The 13,011-nt window shown below is 46.6% G+C and overlaps 1 long non-coding RNA gene across 1 annotated transcript in view; it reads right to left on the minus strand.

Annotated features, from left to right (window-relative positions):
* Positions 1-12,062: 12,062 nt before the first annotated feature.
* The window catches only part of LOC108796997, a 1,867-nt gene continuing 918 nt past the window's right edge, over positions 12,063-13,011 (minus strand). Inside the window, exons 2-3 of the long non-coding RNA XR_001941843.1 lie at positions 12,312-12,371; positions 12,063-12,137 (exon numbers count right to left, since the gene is read on the minus strand). This is a non-coding gene — a long non-coding RNA (uncharacterized LOC108796997). The remainder of the gene's footprint in view (positions 12,138-12,311; positions 12,372-13,011) is intronic.

Genomic DNA, 13,011 nt, shown 5'->3' on the forward strand with positions numbered 1-13,011 from the left:
CTGCTGCGTGCGCGCGTGCTCTCTGAGATCTCGGTCTCACTGGCAGAAATCCTCCACAGCGTCACCTCTGTCCACACACTGGAACTGATAACGACAACCATGAACTGTAGCCCAGCAATCCGTGTTAAGTCTGTGTTAAGGGACCCAATAAGCCCTCTAGTGAACTGGAATCTGGGTACCCAGTCGAGCCATGCCAGGTCTCTGAATGGCAACAGCTGTTCTGTACCTCGATTATGCCTAACAAAGCCCACCATGGTAAAATCTGCACACTGTGAGGAGTGCTCACACCAACGCCACCGGTCAGGGCACCCCCAAATGACCACCCCTCCAAATCAGAGAGCCAACCGTGCCGAGGGACTCCGCCTGGGAGGCCAGCACGAGACCCCGCAATCGGCCATCCTACTGGATCCCCCCCCAAAAAAACAAAGGGGAGGAACCACCACACTCCCTCCACCAACACCACAAACCGGCCCCGTCCGGTCAGGAGTATCACGCAAAATTAGGTGGAACATGTGTCAAATGCAAACAGTAAACAGATGGTGATACAGTAATAATAACATTAATTTTTTTTTTAAATGAAACAATGGGATACAAGCATAAATCTACCAAGCCCCTGCCGGGGAAAGCACACGGAGCCCAGCCATTAAAGCGGCTCCAACGGCGGGGCACCGCAATACCGTAAAAGGTGAGCACTGCTACCAAAAAAAAAGTGGGGTGGGATGGCATGGCATGGGGCCCACAGAGAAACTAACAATATGATCAACTGTATGGCAAAGCCCCCAGTAGTCAGTGCTCACCTCATAGTGTGCCAAAGAGGTTCAGGAAAGCGTCCGGTACCACGTCACTGGTAAGAGAAGCAGGCTAGGGGGACCATCTCTGCTCCGGTGGTAAAAGATGTGGGATGTGCATCCATAATAAGAAACAAGAAAGGGCACCATCAATCTTCATGGACCAGCGGGCCTGGGATCCGGTCACGCCAGGCTCCAGAGCCGGATCTGCATCTTCGGGTTTGCTGAGGAAGAGGTACAGGCATCCCATCCGGCCGAAGGAGAGAGCCAATTCGGTACCACAACCAGGTCTATTTCCAAAAAGGAGAAGAGTGCGGGAAGCTGCTTGGGCACCGGCAACACAAATGTTGCACCCCGTCTGCGTATCTGTAAATGTAAGGGGTGACCCCACTTGTAAGTAGCCGCTGCCAAGGACATTAGAGCTAGTAACGGGCGCAACAGTCTCCACAGGTACAGGGTGTGGCGGGAGAGATCCGGCAGAATAGTAATTAACGTACCATCAAAGTCCGCAGACTCCTTGACCCACGCTTTGAGCATCATTTCTTTCTTCTGCATGAAAAAATTGATGCGGCATAGGACATCCCTGGAAAAAATCAAGGTCTGGAGAGCAGGCAACCCTGTGGACCCTGTCCTTCTCTATTGGGGTAGAAGGGTGGCGGTCCAGCAGGGTCTTTAGGATTGTTTGAACCGTAAGGCATAGGACAGACTGAGCCGTGGATTCAGGTATGTCCTGAAGCCTGATGTTTTTGCGCCAGTTTCTGTTTTCCCCATCGTCCACTTGGAGATGTAGCAGGGCATGGGCCCTGGTCTGAGAAGCCACCACAGGCTCCAGGGCCTCTACATGGGTCGTCAGAGCAGATTGCGAGGTCTTCATCGCCAAGACTCTACCACTCAGGAGTGCAACGTTAACATCCAACTCCTCAAGCTCTCTGCGCGGCACCGCCTCCATTCTCTGGGCCAAGCAATCGATGCTGTCCTTCATGGCTAGAGAGTGCCGCACTGATCCCAGGTCCGACCCCAGTATCGAGGACAGGTCAGGTGTGCTGTGTGCAGCTCGGGTCCCAGGCGAGGGTTCTTGAGAGTCTACTTGAGGAGAGCGAATCAGGGAAGAGTCGCATCCTGGCGACCTCCGTGGCGAGGACGACTCGACCCGAGCCACTAGTATCTCCCGTGGCAGCACCGGCACTATGGTGGGGGAGGCCCCGGCCGAGGCACTCGGGGTGGAAGAGTTGAAGAAGCTGGGAATGGTGCACCGATCAACCATCCTCCAGGTATGAAAAGGGCGAAAGAAATGTAATCAGTCCACTGAGAGAGTACTGGTGGGAGCAGAGCCCGAGGTAGATGCGTCTTCACAGCTCCATCGCTCAACCCCCCTCATAAGAGATTTTAAGGAATTCTAGGACCATATTTAGGAGAACTATTTAATAAAATACCACAGCAAGATCACCAAGGATCCGACTTTGACGGCTGAACTAATAATGATACCAAAGCCCAACACAGACCACACTAATTGGTAGAGTTAAATAACTATCTTCATTGTAAATGTGGACGTAAAGTTGTTAGCGAACATTTTAGCGACAAGGTTGAATAAAGGGAAAAAACACTTTAATCGAAATAATTCAGGTCAGTTTTATCCCAAAAGAGCAGGTACAGATGGGATAAGAAGAATACTTCATCTGATACAGATAGCCAGGCACAGGCAAATTCCTAGCCTTCTACTGTCGTTAGACATTCGCAAAGCCTCTGAAACAGGTTTGCGGCCGTATCTATTCTATATATTTTACAGAAGTGGGGATTTGGTCCTAATTTTATCATCAGATGGGTTATGGAACTGTATCGAGATCCGAAGTCATTTATAAGGTATACGGGGGTTAAATCTCCTCAGTTACAACTTATGAGAGGGACACGCCAGGGATGCCCGTTATCCCCCCTATTATTTGCATTGGTCATTGAGCCAATATAAAAGGCTTAGTAATTGGGGAATATGAACATAAAATATCACTGTTTGCCGACGATATGATTATGTGCGTAACAAATCCCCTTATATCATTACCTAATTTAGATTTTAAAAATGTTGAGTTTCGGGAAACTCTCAGGACTCCAAGTTAATACCTCTAAATCTAAAATTCTCCCCATAGTATTATTATTATTATTACATAGTATTTATATAGCGCCAACAGTTTGTGCAGCGTTTTACAATAAAAGGAAGACGTTACAATCACAATACAATTCAAGAAAAAGCTTTAACTAATGCTTAGGCAGACATTTCTATACACCTGGGAACCTCATATTAGATATTTGGGGGTAAAAACTACTCCTAAGTACGAAGCCCTATATCAGGCTAATATTGCACCTTTACTACAATTAATTGCTGGAAACTATATCAAATATTATGTCTAGGTAGAATAGCAGCTATAAAGATGACATTGCTTCCAAAGATATTATATATATTTAGAGTATTACCCATAAAGATTCAATTACATGTATTAAAAACACTTCAACAATCATAGAATCAGTGTATTTGGGCAGGACAGAAGCCCAGTTTTTCAATAAGTGTTTTGCTTCAAACACAAGCTAGAGAGGGCTGGGGGTTCCCCATTTTAGAAGTTATTATGCAGATTTCCCCGCTTTTTGTAAAATATTTTGCCAAAGAAAATATTCCACTGTGTGTAACCATCGAAGCAGAGGAATTAGAACGACTGATATAGAAACCCTTTTATGGATCCCCACAATAAATCTAAATCAGATTATAAATCCAGTACTGAAACATTCATTGGTAGTCTGGAGAGAAGTAAGATTCAGGTCTCCACACATGCAACTGGCAACAATTATAAAGAATTCATAATTAATCTCCTAGGCCAGGGGTAGGCAACCTTGGCTCTCTAGCTGTGCTGAAACTACAAATCCCATAAGGCATTGCAAGCCACAGGCATGACTCCAAGAGGCAGAAGAATGATGGGATTTGTAGTTTCAGCACAGCTGGAGAGCCAAGGTTGCCTACCCCTGTCCTGGGCTATGAGGAACCTGTAAGATTTTCAAAATTGGAAGAGGCAGGCCTGAGAAAAATATGATTTTCTTTTTGCTCCAACTGGAATCATACCCTTCTCTGAAATACAGAGAAAAGTATAAACTTCCCCATGCAGAAGTATTTCGATATTTACAAATTAAAGGTTTTATTGATTCGGTATTCTACAATGTAAAAGTACCGTCTGAATGAAAAATGTTTGAGAAAAAGTATAGGAGAGACCCCCTTGGAAGAGGTAGTCTTTCGACTAGCTATAAATCTTTGACAGAGAAATTTGATACTCGGCCACTAAAGTATGTGACAGTTTGGGAGAAGGAATTAGGAAGTCAACTACAAGAGAGAGAATAGCGACAGATATGGGATACAGTAACCCACTGCTCAAAAAACTCATTGGCGGTAGAGTCCAATTACAAGCTAATGTTTAGATAGTATATGGTCCCCACAAAAATGGCTATGTTTTCAATGAACACATCTTCGCTATGTTTCCGGGGGTGCAGGGAAGAAGGCACGATGGCCCATATATCGTGTAGGTGTCTAAGAATCCAGAGTAATGTAGTAATGAAAAGGGAGATCAGGAAAGACCCATGGGAAGCATTGTTAAATTCAAATCCAGAAGGATGTAGGAGAGACCAATTTAGACTAGTAACCTATATTTTTACAGCGGCTAAACAAACATTGGCAAGGGCATGGAAGACAGGTATTCCCTCGTTTTCACAAAGTATGTGACAAGGAGGAAACGAGGGAATACCTGTCTTCCATGCCCTTGCCAATGTTTGTTTAGCCGCTGTAAAAATATAGGTTACTAGTCTAAATTGGTCTCAACAGGTTAAAAAAAAAATGTCTTGGTACTTAATAAATGAGAAAATGTCAGCGATATTGGAAGATACAAGATTTAAATTTGAGAAAGTCTGGCAACCATGGATACAAAATTATATGCCATTAGATCTGGATATATTCTTGAAAGATGTGGATAGATAAAGATAGAGACCGAGGGGAATCGGATGGGGAGAAGGAGGGAAGGGGGGTCGAAAGAGAGGATTAAGATAACCATATAGAGATAGTACTGGTTTTTTTTTTCTTCTTTTCCCCAAAGGTGGGAGGTATGTAGTTTTTAGTGGGTAGTTATGAGTGTAGGTCCCTCAATAGGAGGGGTTTTGTGGATTGAAATGTGTTGACGGTCCATATGTTAAAGTGTAAGGAGAATGTAAGTGTGGACATGTAAGGGAAATGTAAAAAAAAAAATTGTGTATTTTGTAATGTTTAAATTTGGAAAAATCAATAAAAAGCATTTATAAATATATATATATATATATATATATATAATCAGTGTGTGATTATTTAGAGTGAAGTGCAGAGTAAAATCTCGACCATCCGGGTGGAGGGTTTGCAAAGAAACACACACTCAAATCCTGAAGTTTAGCTTTTAAGAAATATAAGCGTCCTATATGGTAGGGAGATTTTCCTATCTAATGTGGCACTAAACCCTCTGGTAGATACCTCAAAGTCACCTCCAAGGATTACCATGCCCTCCGCAACCTCAGTTAGCTTGGAATTGAACATTGACATGTGAGATAGAGCATGTTGTCTATTTTCCCAATAGACAACATGCTCGATTTCTCATGTTTATGTCTCATGGTTATGTTAAAGGGTACCGTGGACAGCTCTCCCGTGACTATTGCTTGTGTCTACTTTCCCAGTAGACACAAGCAATAGTCATCTTTCAGTACCACCGTTACCTCTAATGGCACTGAGCGATGGATCAATGATAGAAACTCCACGAGACCTGCCAGAGAAGTGGTTCTCAACCTTTCTAGGGCCGGGACACCCTGGTAACATTTGCCAAGTTGTGGTGACCCCCAACAGAGCACTGGACTCGGGACTTAGTAAGGCACTGGACTCGGGACTTAGTAAGGCACTGGACTCGGGGAAAAAAATAGACGCACACTCACAAGAATGCAAGCACTGCTAAAATGCCTGCCAGGAGGCGGGAGAAGGAGCAGAGCCAGCACTGTATGGGAGGCAGGAGGAAAACAACAGCTGCGAATACAAAAGTCCTGCTGTAAACACTCCCCGGCCACTAGATGTCGCTGCAGCGGCCAGGGAGTGTGTACAGTGGCACTTTTATATTCACAGCCGTTGCTGTCCTCCCACTGACTGACACTGCAGCTCAAGGAGGAGGCTCTCAGCACAGCAGAAATGGATGCGGCGACCCACTCAACAATGGGTTGCGACCCACTTTTGGGTCGCGACCCACAGGTTGAGAACTGCTGTGCTAGAGGGAGATGATGCCTGGATAAAAGTGATCACCAAATTAGTTCCCTGCAATAGTGCTATAAAAGCTATCTGATGTCTAAGGTCCCCTGCAACCCTGGCTCTCTTCTCTGCAGAATTAAGACCTTTCACATTTCGAAAGGACATCACCAAGTCAAGCTCGAGATGACTCTCGAAATCAGAGAGGAGCAGGGACACAGAGTAATGGTAAGCATGAAAAAGAGTAATCAATACATTAAAGTGAAAATAGCAACATAGCTACATCATAAAAGTAGCAAATCGTGAACCAGTCCAATGACAGGTGAAGACTAAAGTCCATCAAACCCGAAAAGACCCCATTAAAAAAGCACATGATCAGGTCCATAAAGCACCACAGGCAAAATAAGATTACCAGAAAAAGCAAATAAAAGGTATATTCAAATATTTAGCCAACGATGACAAAGAGGGAGTTCACGGAGTGAAGGAATCATTGCTGCTAGAGTCCACACGTGTAGCCCTGTGGAATCTGCGGGAAGCAAAGTTCTCATCTTCTTCTGCTTGTGGGGGCCTGAAGTTCCAGGATGAGCCAAAGCCCTCCAAGGTCCTGGGTTTTAAGAGGTAATATTGAAAAGGTGGCAGCCGGGAGGAGGAAGCTGAAAACTGCAGATCAGCACACCAGTCTGAGACAGTTACTTCCGGAAGATCCAAGCGGTGGCAAAACTCAGGAACATCTTCAGGGAGATCAAGGGTGGCAGTCGTCCCCCTATGGGTAGCCACCAGGCAGAAAGGAAATTGCCATCTGTATAGGATGCCATGATCATGAAAACAATGGAGGGGCCAAAGAGCACGGCATTGTTGCAGGGTAATGACCAGGTCTTGAAACAGCTTAACCTCTGCCTTCAAAGAACACAGTCCCCTTTAGTCCGGCCTTCTGAAAGATTTCTTCCTTCAAGGGAAAGCTCTGAAGGCAGCTCGTCTTGAGCATTGAGGACACAGAGCCCTATGTGCACTGACGAGGTCAATGGCAGATTCACCAGTATCATAGTACAGCTCTCCTTAAACCACCTAGGGATGTGCTAAATTGATAATTAATAAAGTAAATAAATGACCCAAAGACATTTGAATATCAGTATAGATGAATAAATATATCTATATATAAATTGTGATGAAAGAAGTGTCCAACCTAACACTTAATGTGAATCAATTAATGTGAACCAGTGAAATAAATGCATAATGAAAATCGCTGATATTGAAATAAAGTGAGAAATATCCACACAGTAAATTAAACTAACAGTCCAGTCCTTAATCGTGGAAGTGTGAAAGATTTTGTCAGTTAGACCATCAGAGGACCTACTCCCAGATCCAATAAAGTGCAGATATAATAGGCCTGTGTCAAAAGTCACTCCGTGTTCCAAAATATAGTGCTCCTCCGTGTATCCAAACACAGCCCCTCAGTGGCTATGCAGTCACCAGAGCCCCCGACTGTCAAAAACAGTCAACAAAGCATTTTGAGAAAATCAAGGGAAAAACTCAGCGTCTTTCCTCCTCGTAATTTCCTCCATCCACAGCGCTCATCCCTGGTAGTCATTCATATTAAAGAGGCAAATATAACCTTCATGGTGCAGAATTAAAGTTTAATTCAAATAAAAACAAAGACTAACGTTTAAGAAATACAACAGCCGGCCGGCAACAATGTAAAAATCAGTCTCCTCAGAACGAAGAGTGTGACGTCAGAAAGACCCGCCCTAACGCGTTTCGTCCCTGGACCAGGAAATATGCAATGACTGGATACACCTGTAGAGAGAAGCCGCTCGACTAGTGCAATATATCGAGTAACTAAACGCTTTAGGGGCGGGCCTTTCTTAATTAGGGTTGGGTTGGACACTTATTTCATCACGATTTATATATAGATATATTTATTAATCTATACTGATATTCAATTTTCTTTGGACCATTTATTTATTTACTTATTAATGATCTATTTAGCACATCACTAGAAGGTTTTTAGCGCTGTACTACGATACCGGTGATTGATTGAAGCATAACAGCCTTTGTGTAGCAGCTTTTTACCTTTTGATGTTATTTAGTCCCATTAGCGCAGATTAATTTATCACAATGGGAGATTCAGCCAGCAGGTCCAAGATGTCATTGAAGAAAAACAATAAAGTGTAAGGGATAGCATCAGGCATCACCGTTTCAGGAACCCCCGGACTCTAATGTTAGCGTGTTGTCCCCTGTTGTCCAAGTCTTCTAAATACCTCTGCATGTCGATCAGATGGTGTACTTTACAATCCTGTTGAGAATGCAGCCTCTTAATTTCCTCCTCACGTTTGTGGTTTGCACGTTCTACTTCATGAACCCTATATCTTAAATATCTTTAAGCATCTCTGCAACCGCACAACGGAGGGTATCCTTGACGTCAGACACCACAGAATTGAGCTCTGATCACGTCAGTAGCTGCTGGAGGTAAGAAAAGAGATTGGTGTCAGAAAAATCTGGGTTGCTTGTGTTGATGGCTTCATTGCGGTAAGAAGCCGGCGCCATATTGGAAGATGCCGCGTCGGAAGCATCAGGCCCCTGTGTCCGGAAAAGTTCGGGTAACTGCTCGTTCAGCTGTGTACCAGAAGCAGCAGCCGACTTCGTCGGCAGCTACGGTTTGCCAATCTTCCCCATGGTAGCGGTGGGAAGAACAAGTATAGCACCGTATGGGTCTCGGTTAGCAGAAGCTCATCTAGAAAGCAGCCACCAGCCTCACGATGCAAACCACGCCCCCGATCGGTTGCTATTAAGGTCTAATACTGTCAACTTGAAATGCATTGGATGGAGCTCGCTGGCTCTGGTTAATCTGCTCTCATTTACCAGGGAGCCTCAGCATGGGAAGTCAGGAAGTAGAAGATATAATTATGTGTACTATAAGCCACTGAGCCATTTACTTGGATGCATGTCAGCATTAAAAAAGTTTTTCAGATTTTTTTGTATCTGTAAACTCCAATGAGTTAAGCTGCCCCAGTTTATACAACTGTTAAGCTCTGATACATGGGTAGTGCCTGAGCCCCTGAAACACACTGGCTATTTTATCTCCTGTTACCCTATTGTGAATTATATCCCAGCTCCTGATATTTGTTGCAGATGGATGACTTCAGGGAGTAGCGGAGTAGTCTGTCTCTATCGGTCTGTGGGAATTGAAACCCCAATTCCCGTTCCCAATGGTCAATGAAGTACAGTGGGAGTTCTAGGTCGGTGTTAAGGGCCAGCTGGTAACAAAGGGAGAGTGTTTTGGCTATCGGTCCTGTATCAGCACAAGTTTGTTCAAAGGTGGAGAGATTCCGTGAGTAGGTTTGGGGGTGCGGGAGGGATGACAGGAAGTGTGTGAGTTGTAGACATCATGTCCCCAGGTTCATGAGGTCGGGATCAGAAGATTGGGCACCCAGGGCCTGCCAAGATGGACCATTTAAAAAATGCATCACTCTGAATTTGCCCCCGGCCAGAAGACGACGGAAACGTCCGTCCTCTAGACCTGGGGGGAACCCGGGGTTCCTATGATCGGTTGCATGGGGGAAGGCTGAATGGACAATTTCGCCCGATCGAATGCCCGACTGGACACCTGCCATGTGGATCCCACCGTCGGGTGGGATCGGGTGGATCTAGGGATAGGCCCGGTGCACCACAGCAAGGCTGGTAGAGGAATTTCAATCGCGGATTGTTCTAGAGCGATCCACGGCTTGGAATCTCCATGGCGGCACCAGTCTATCACTCGGGACAAGTGAGCGGCTATGTAATAAAGGTGGAAGTCGGGTAGAGCTAAGCCTCCCGCTGCCTTTGGGTGCCGTAAGATCGGCAGCCGTAGTCAGGGAACTCTGCCTGCCCATATAAATTGAGACACCATCGTCTGCAGGGAGCGAAAGAAGGTGCGTGGAATCAGTATCGGGAGGGCTTGGAAGGGGTATAGGAGACGTGGAAGGATGTTTTGCTTGACTATGTTGCATCGCCCTGTCCAAGAGAATGTGGAGCGTGACCAACCTTGAAGATCCGTCCTAATCTTTTGCAGTAACGGGGGGAAGTTTAAGCTGTATACGTCCGCCAAGTTGCGCGGTATAAGAACCCCTGGGTATTTAAGCGATGTGGAAGACCACCGGTATGGAAACTTTTGCGAGAGTCGTGACAGCATGGGGGGTGGGATTGTTAGATTCAGGGCTACCGACTTCTGAGTGTTAATGTGGTAGTTAGATACGTCACCATAGTCTTGCAGCGCCGCCAGTAAGTTATGTATGGTAATGTCCGGAGCCGTTAAAAAAAATAGTAAGTCGTCGGCGAATGCCGCAACCTTGTGTGTAGTCCCCCCAGGGGGGGAAGAAGGGGTCAATGCAGGAAAATCAGGGCTCCGCAGAGTTGGGACGGTCTGTCGGTCTCTGGGCCGGAGGCGCGCCGGAAGATGACCGAGCAGGACGTCTAGCCCGGCGTGGTTTTGGAGACAACGGGGATTCATCGGGTAGGTGTGGAAGCCAGTCCGGTAGTCGAGGTGGGGACATCTGGAGTAGCTTGCAGAGGCCTGGAACATCTTCCGGGGAGCGGACCGTGAAGGAGGCACCTCCCTTGCGAACATGTAGGCGGATTGGATATCCCCATCTATAGGAGGCTCCTGCCTGGAGGATCAGAGAGAGGAGAGGCCGCAGCAGGGCCCGGCGCCGGAGGGTATTGCACGAGAGATCTGGCATCACCTGCAGGGCCGACCCGTCAAACTCCACCGGTTTTTTCAGCCAGGCCTGGCGTAGAATGTCCTCTTTCATGGGGTATTGTTGGATGCGGTAGACAACGTCTCTCGGGCGCGACGCTTCCGTAGATGGCGGGCCGAGGGTGCAGTGTACCCTGTCCAGTAAGATGGATTCCGGGGGTGTATCGGGGAGTAGTGAGCCAAATATGGCCTGCACCGTGGAACGAAGGTCTGCCGGGTTTGTAGCCTCCGGCAGGCCCCGTATTCTCACATTCTGCCGATGGTTGCGGTCCTCGAGGTCCTCCATTCGCAGTTGGAGGGCCGCAATGTGCGGTGACGTCTCCGGATGAGCGTGCTCCAAGGCCAGAACCCTGTTTTCCAGGGCCGCACACGTGGTGGTCACCGCGGATACTTCCGTCGATACCGTCTGGCTCTCCTGTCGCATCTTAGACATGTCTCGCTGAAGAGCCGCCTCCAGTCTAGTGACCAGGGCCGCAAAATCTTCCTTGGTGGGTAGGTAGTTCAGCAAGGCCCGGAACTCCTGCGGGACGTCAGACGGTTGCTTGCGAGAAGTGTAAGAGTCCGCGTCCGTGGAGTCGGAGTCGTATATCTGGGGTGAGTGTGTTCCGGACCGGAGTTCACTCGGTGTGGGGGAGCGAGACAGGGCAACGTCTCTAGGTGTGCGCAGGAGACGGGGCTCGGACGCCATGATGGATTGGTCTTGGCCTCGGGGCCTGGTGCGTGTCGAGGTGAAAAATTCCTGCATTGAGGGGGTTCCCCGCTGTGAAGCTTGTTTGTCTTCTTTGCTGCGTTTGGACATCTTGTGTGACCCAACTTAGAAGGGTATAAGTCGGTATAAGTGGAATATAAGGATGAAACCCACGGAGCTCGATGCGTTTGCTTCTTACTCCGCCATGAGCAGGACACGCCCCCAAGATCCATCTCTTGTTACTCTGGTAATACACAAAGTATTCTGACAATACATTGGGGTACAGGAAATAAAGTACTGGTAGTAGTTCCTACCTTCAAGAGGAACTTTTCAACAGTGATACAGAGAAATAAAAACACCTTTAGGAGTGCAGTCGCTAACTAGAAGGCTGTTACAGTTTTATTGCTGTCTGTGTTCCTGTTGCAGATTTTCTCTCCCTTCCTGTCTGATAAAATAATTGTCATCAAGGTAAAAAGTTGAGAAATATATTTAACAGAGCCCCAAATAGCAGTAAAAAAGGGACAGGGGAATTTAATCCTGTCCCACTCTATCCAACACAAACAGAAAAGCTTAATAGAAGATGTACTTACGATGGAACATACTGCGCAATGATCTGCAGTGCCCTATGACAGGTGTTAAATGTCGCAACAATATCTATATAAGAGAAAAAAAACAGTTACATGAGGAATAACTAATTTACAGTATGTACTTCATTAAATACAAAGTGCTCACAAATGCCGGTTATGCTTGACAACTGTATAGGAATAGCACCCTATTTGTGGCTCTTTTTATGTATTCATTGACCAATGTACACAAAATCAAACTCACCTTCATTCTCATCTTCTGAATCTGAAATATTAACATCTCCTTCACTAATAACAACACGGGCTGTTAAGAAGAAAAAAAACATAGCTTATTTTGGCCACACGTTTACTTTACCGCCACTTCTGAACCAATCACATCCATACTAGAGCTGTTACAACTAATCGATTAAATCAATTATAAATTGATGAGAAAAGTTGGGAACAATTCTCATCATCGATTAGTTGATATTTAATTAGTTGACGCTGCTCTCCTCCTCGCTGGTGCTGGCTGCAGCGGTCTGTGTCTCTTTTAATCCCTGCTGCTCTCCCCTCCTGTATCGGCAGCAGGGACACATTTCACTGTAGCCGGCATCAGCGGGGAAGAGAGACGGCTGTGACTGCCTTCCCCTCTGCTACCCCACGTACCTCTGCAGCTGCCCCTGGTAATTCCGCTGCTACACATGTCCTTTTCTGCGCCGGCCCATTCCTATGCTCCCCCGACCACTCTGCCGCTCACCCGGCCCGTTCCTGCGCTCGGCGCGTCCCTTTGGTCACCTGGTGCGTTCTTCTGCCCCGCCCGTCCTCTGCCCCATCCCCATGCCTCTGCTGCATCTAGAGGCTGGGAGCTATACCCTGCCTGCTATTGGATATTTTCAAATGCAATAGCTAATAACAGGCTGGCTATTGCACCCACCCACTGCCTGCTGTCAATCAGCAGAGGAGGA

The sequence above is a fragment of the Nanorana parkeri genome, unplaced genomic scaffold (assembly GCF_000935625.1).
Source record: "Nanorana parkeri isolate BGI_ZX_2015 unplaced genomic scaffold, ASM93562v1 scaffold1208, whole genome shotgun sequence".
In the NCBI taxonomy this organism is placed as follows: domain Eukaryota; kingdom Metazoa; phylum Chordata; class Amphibia; order Anura; family Dicroglossidae; genus Nanorana; species Nanorana parkeri.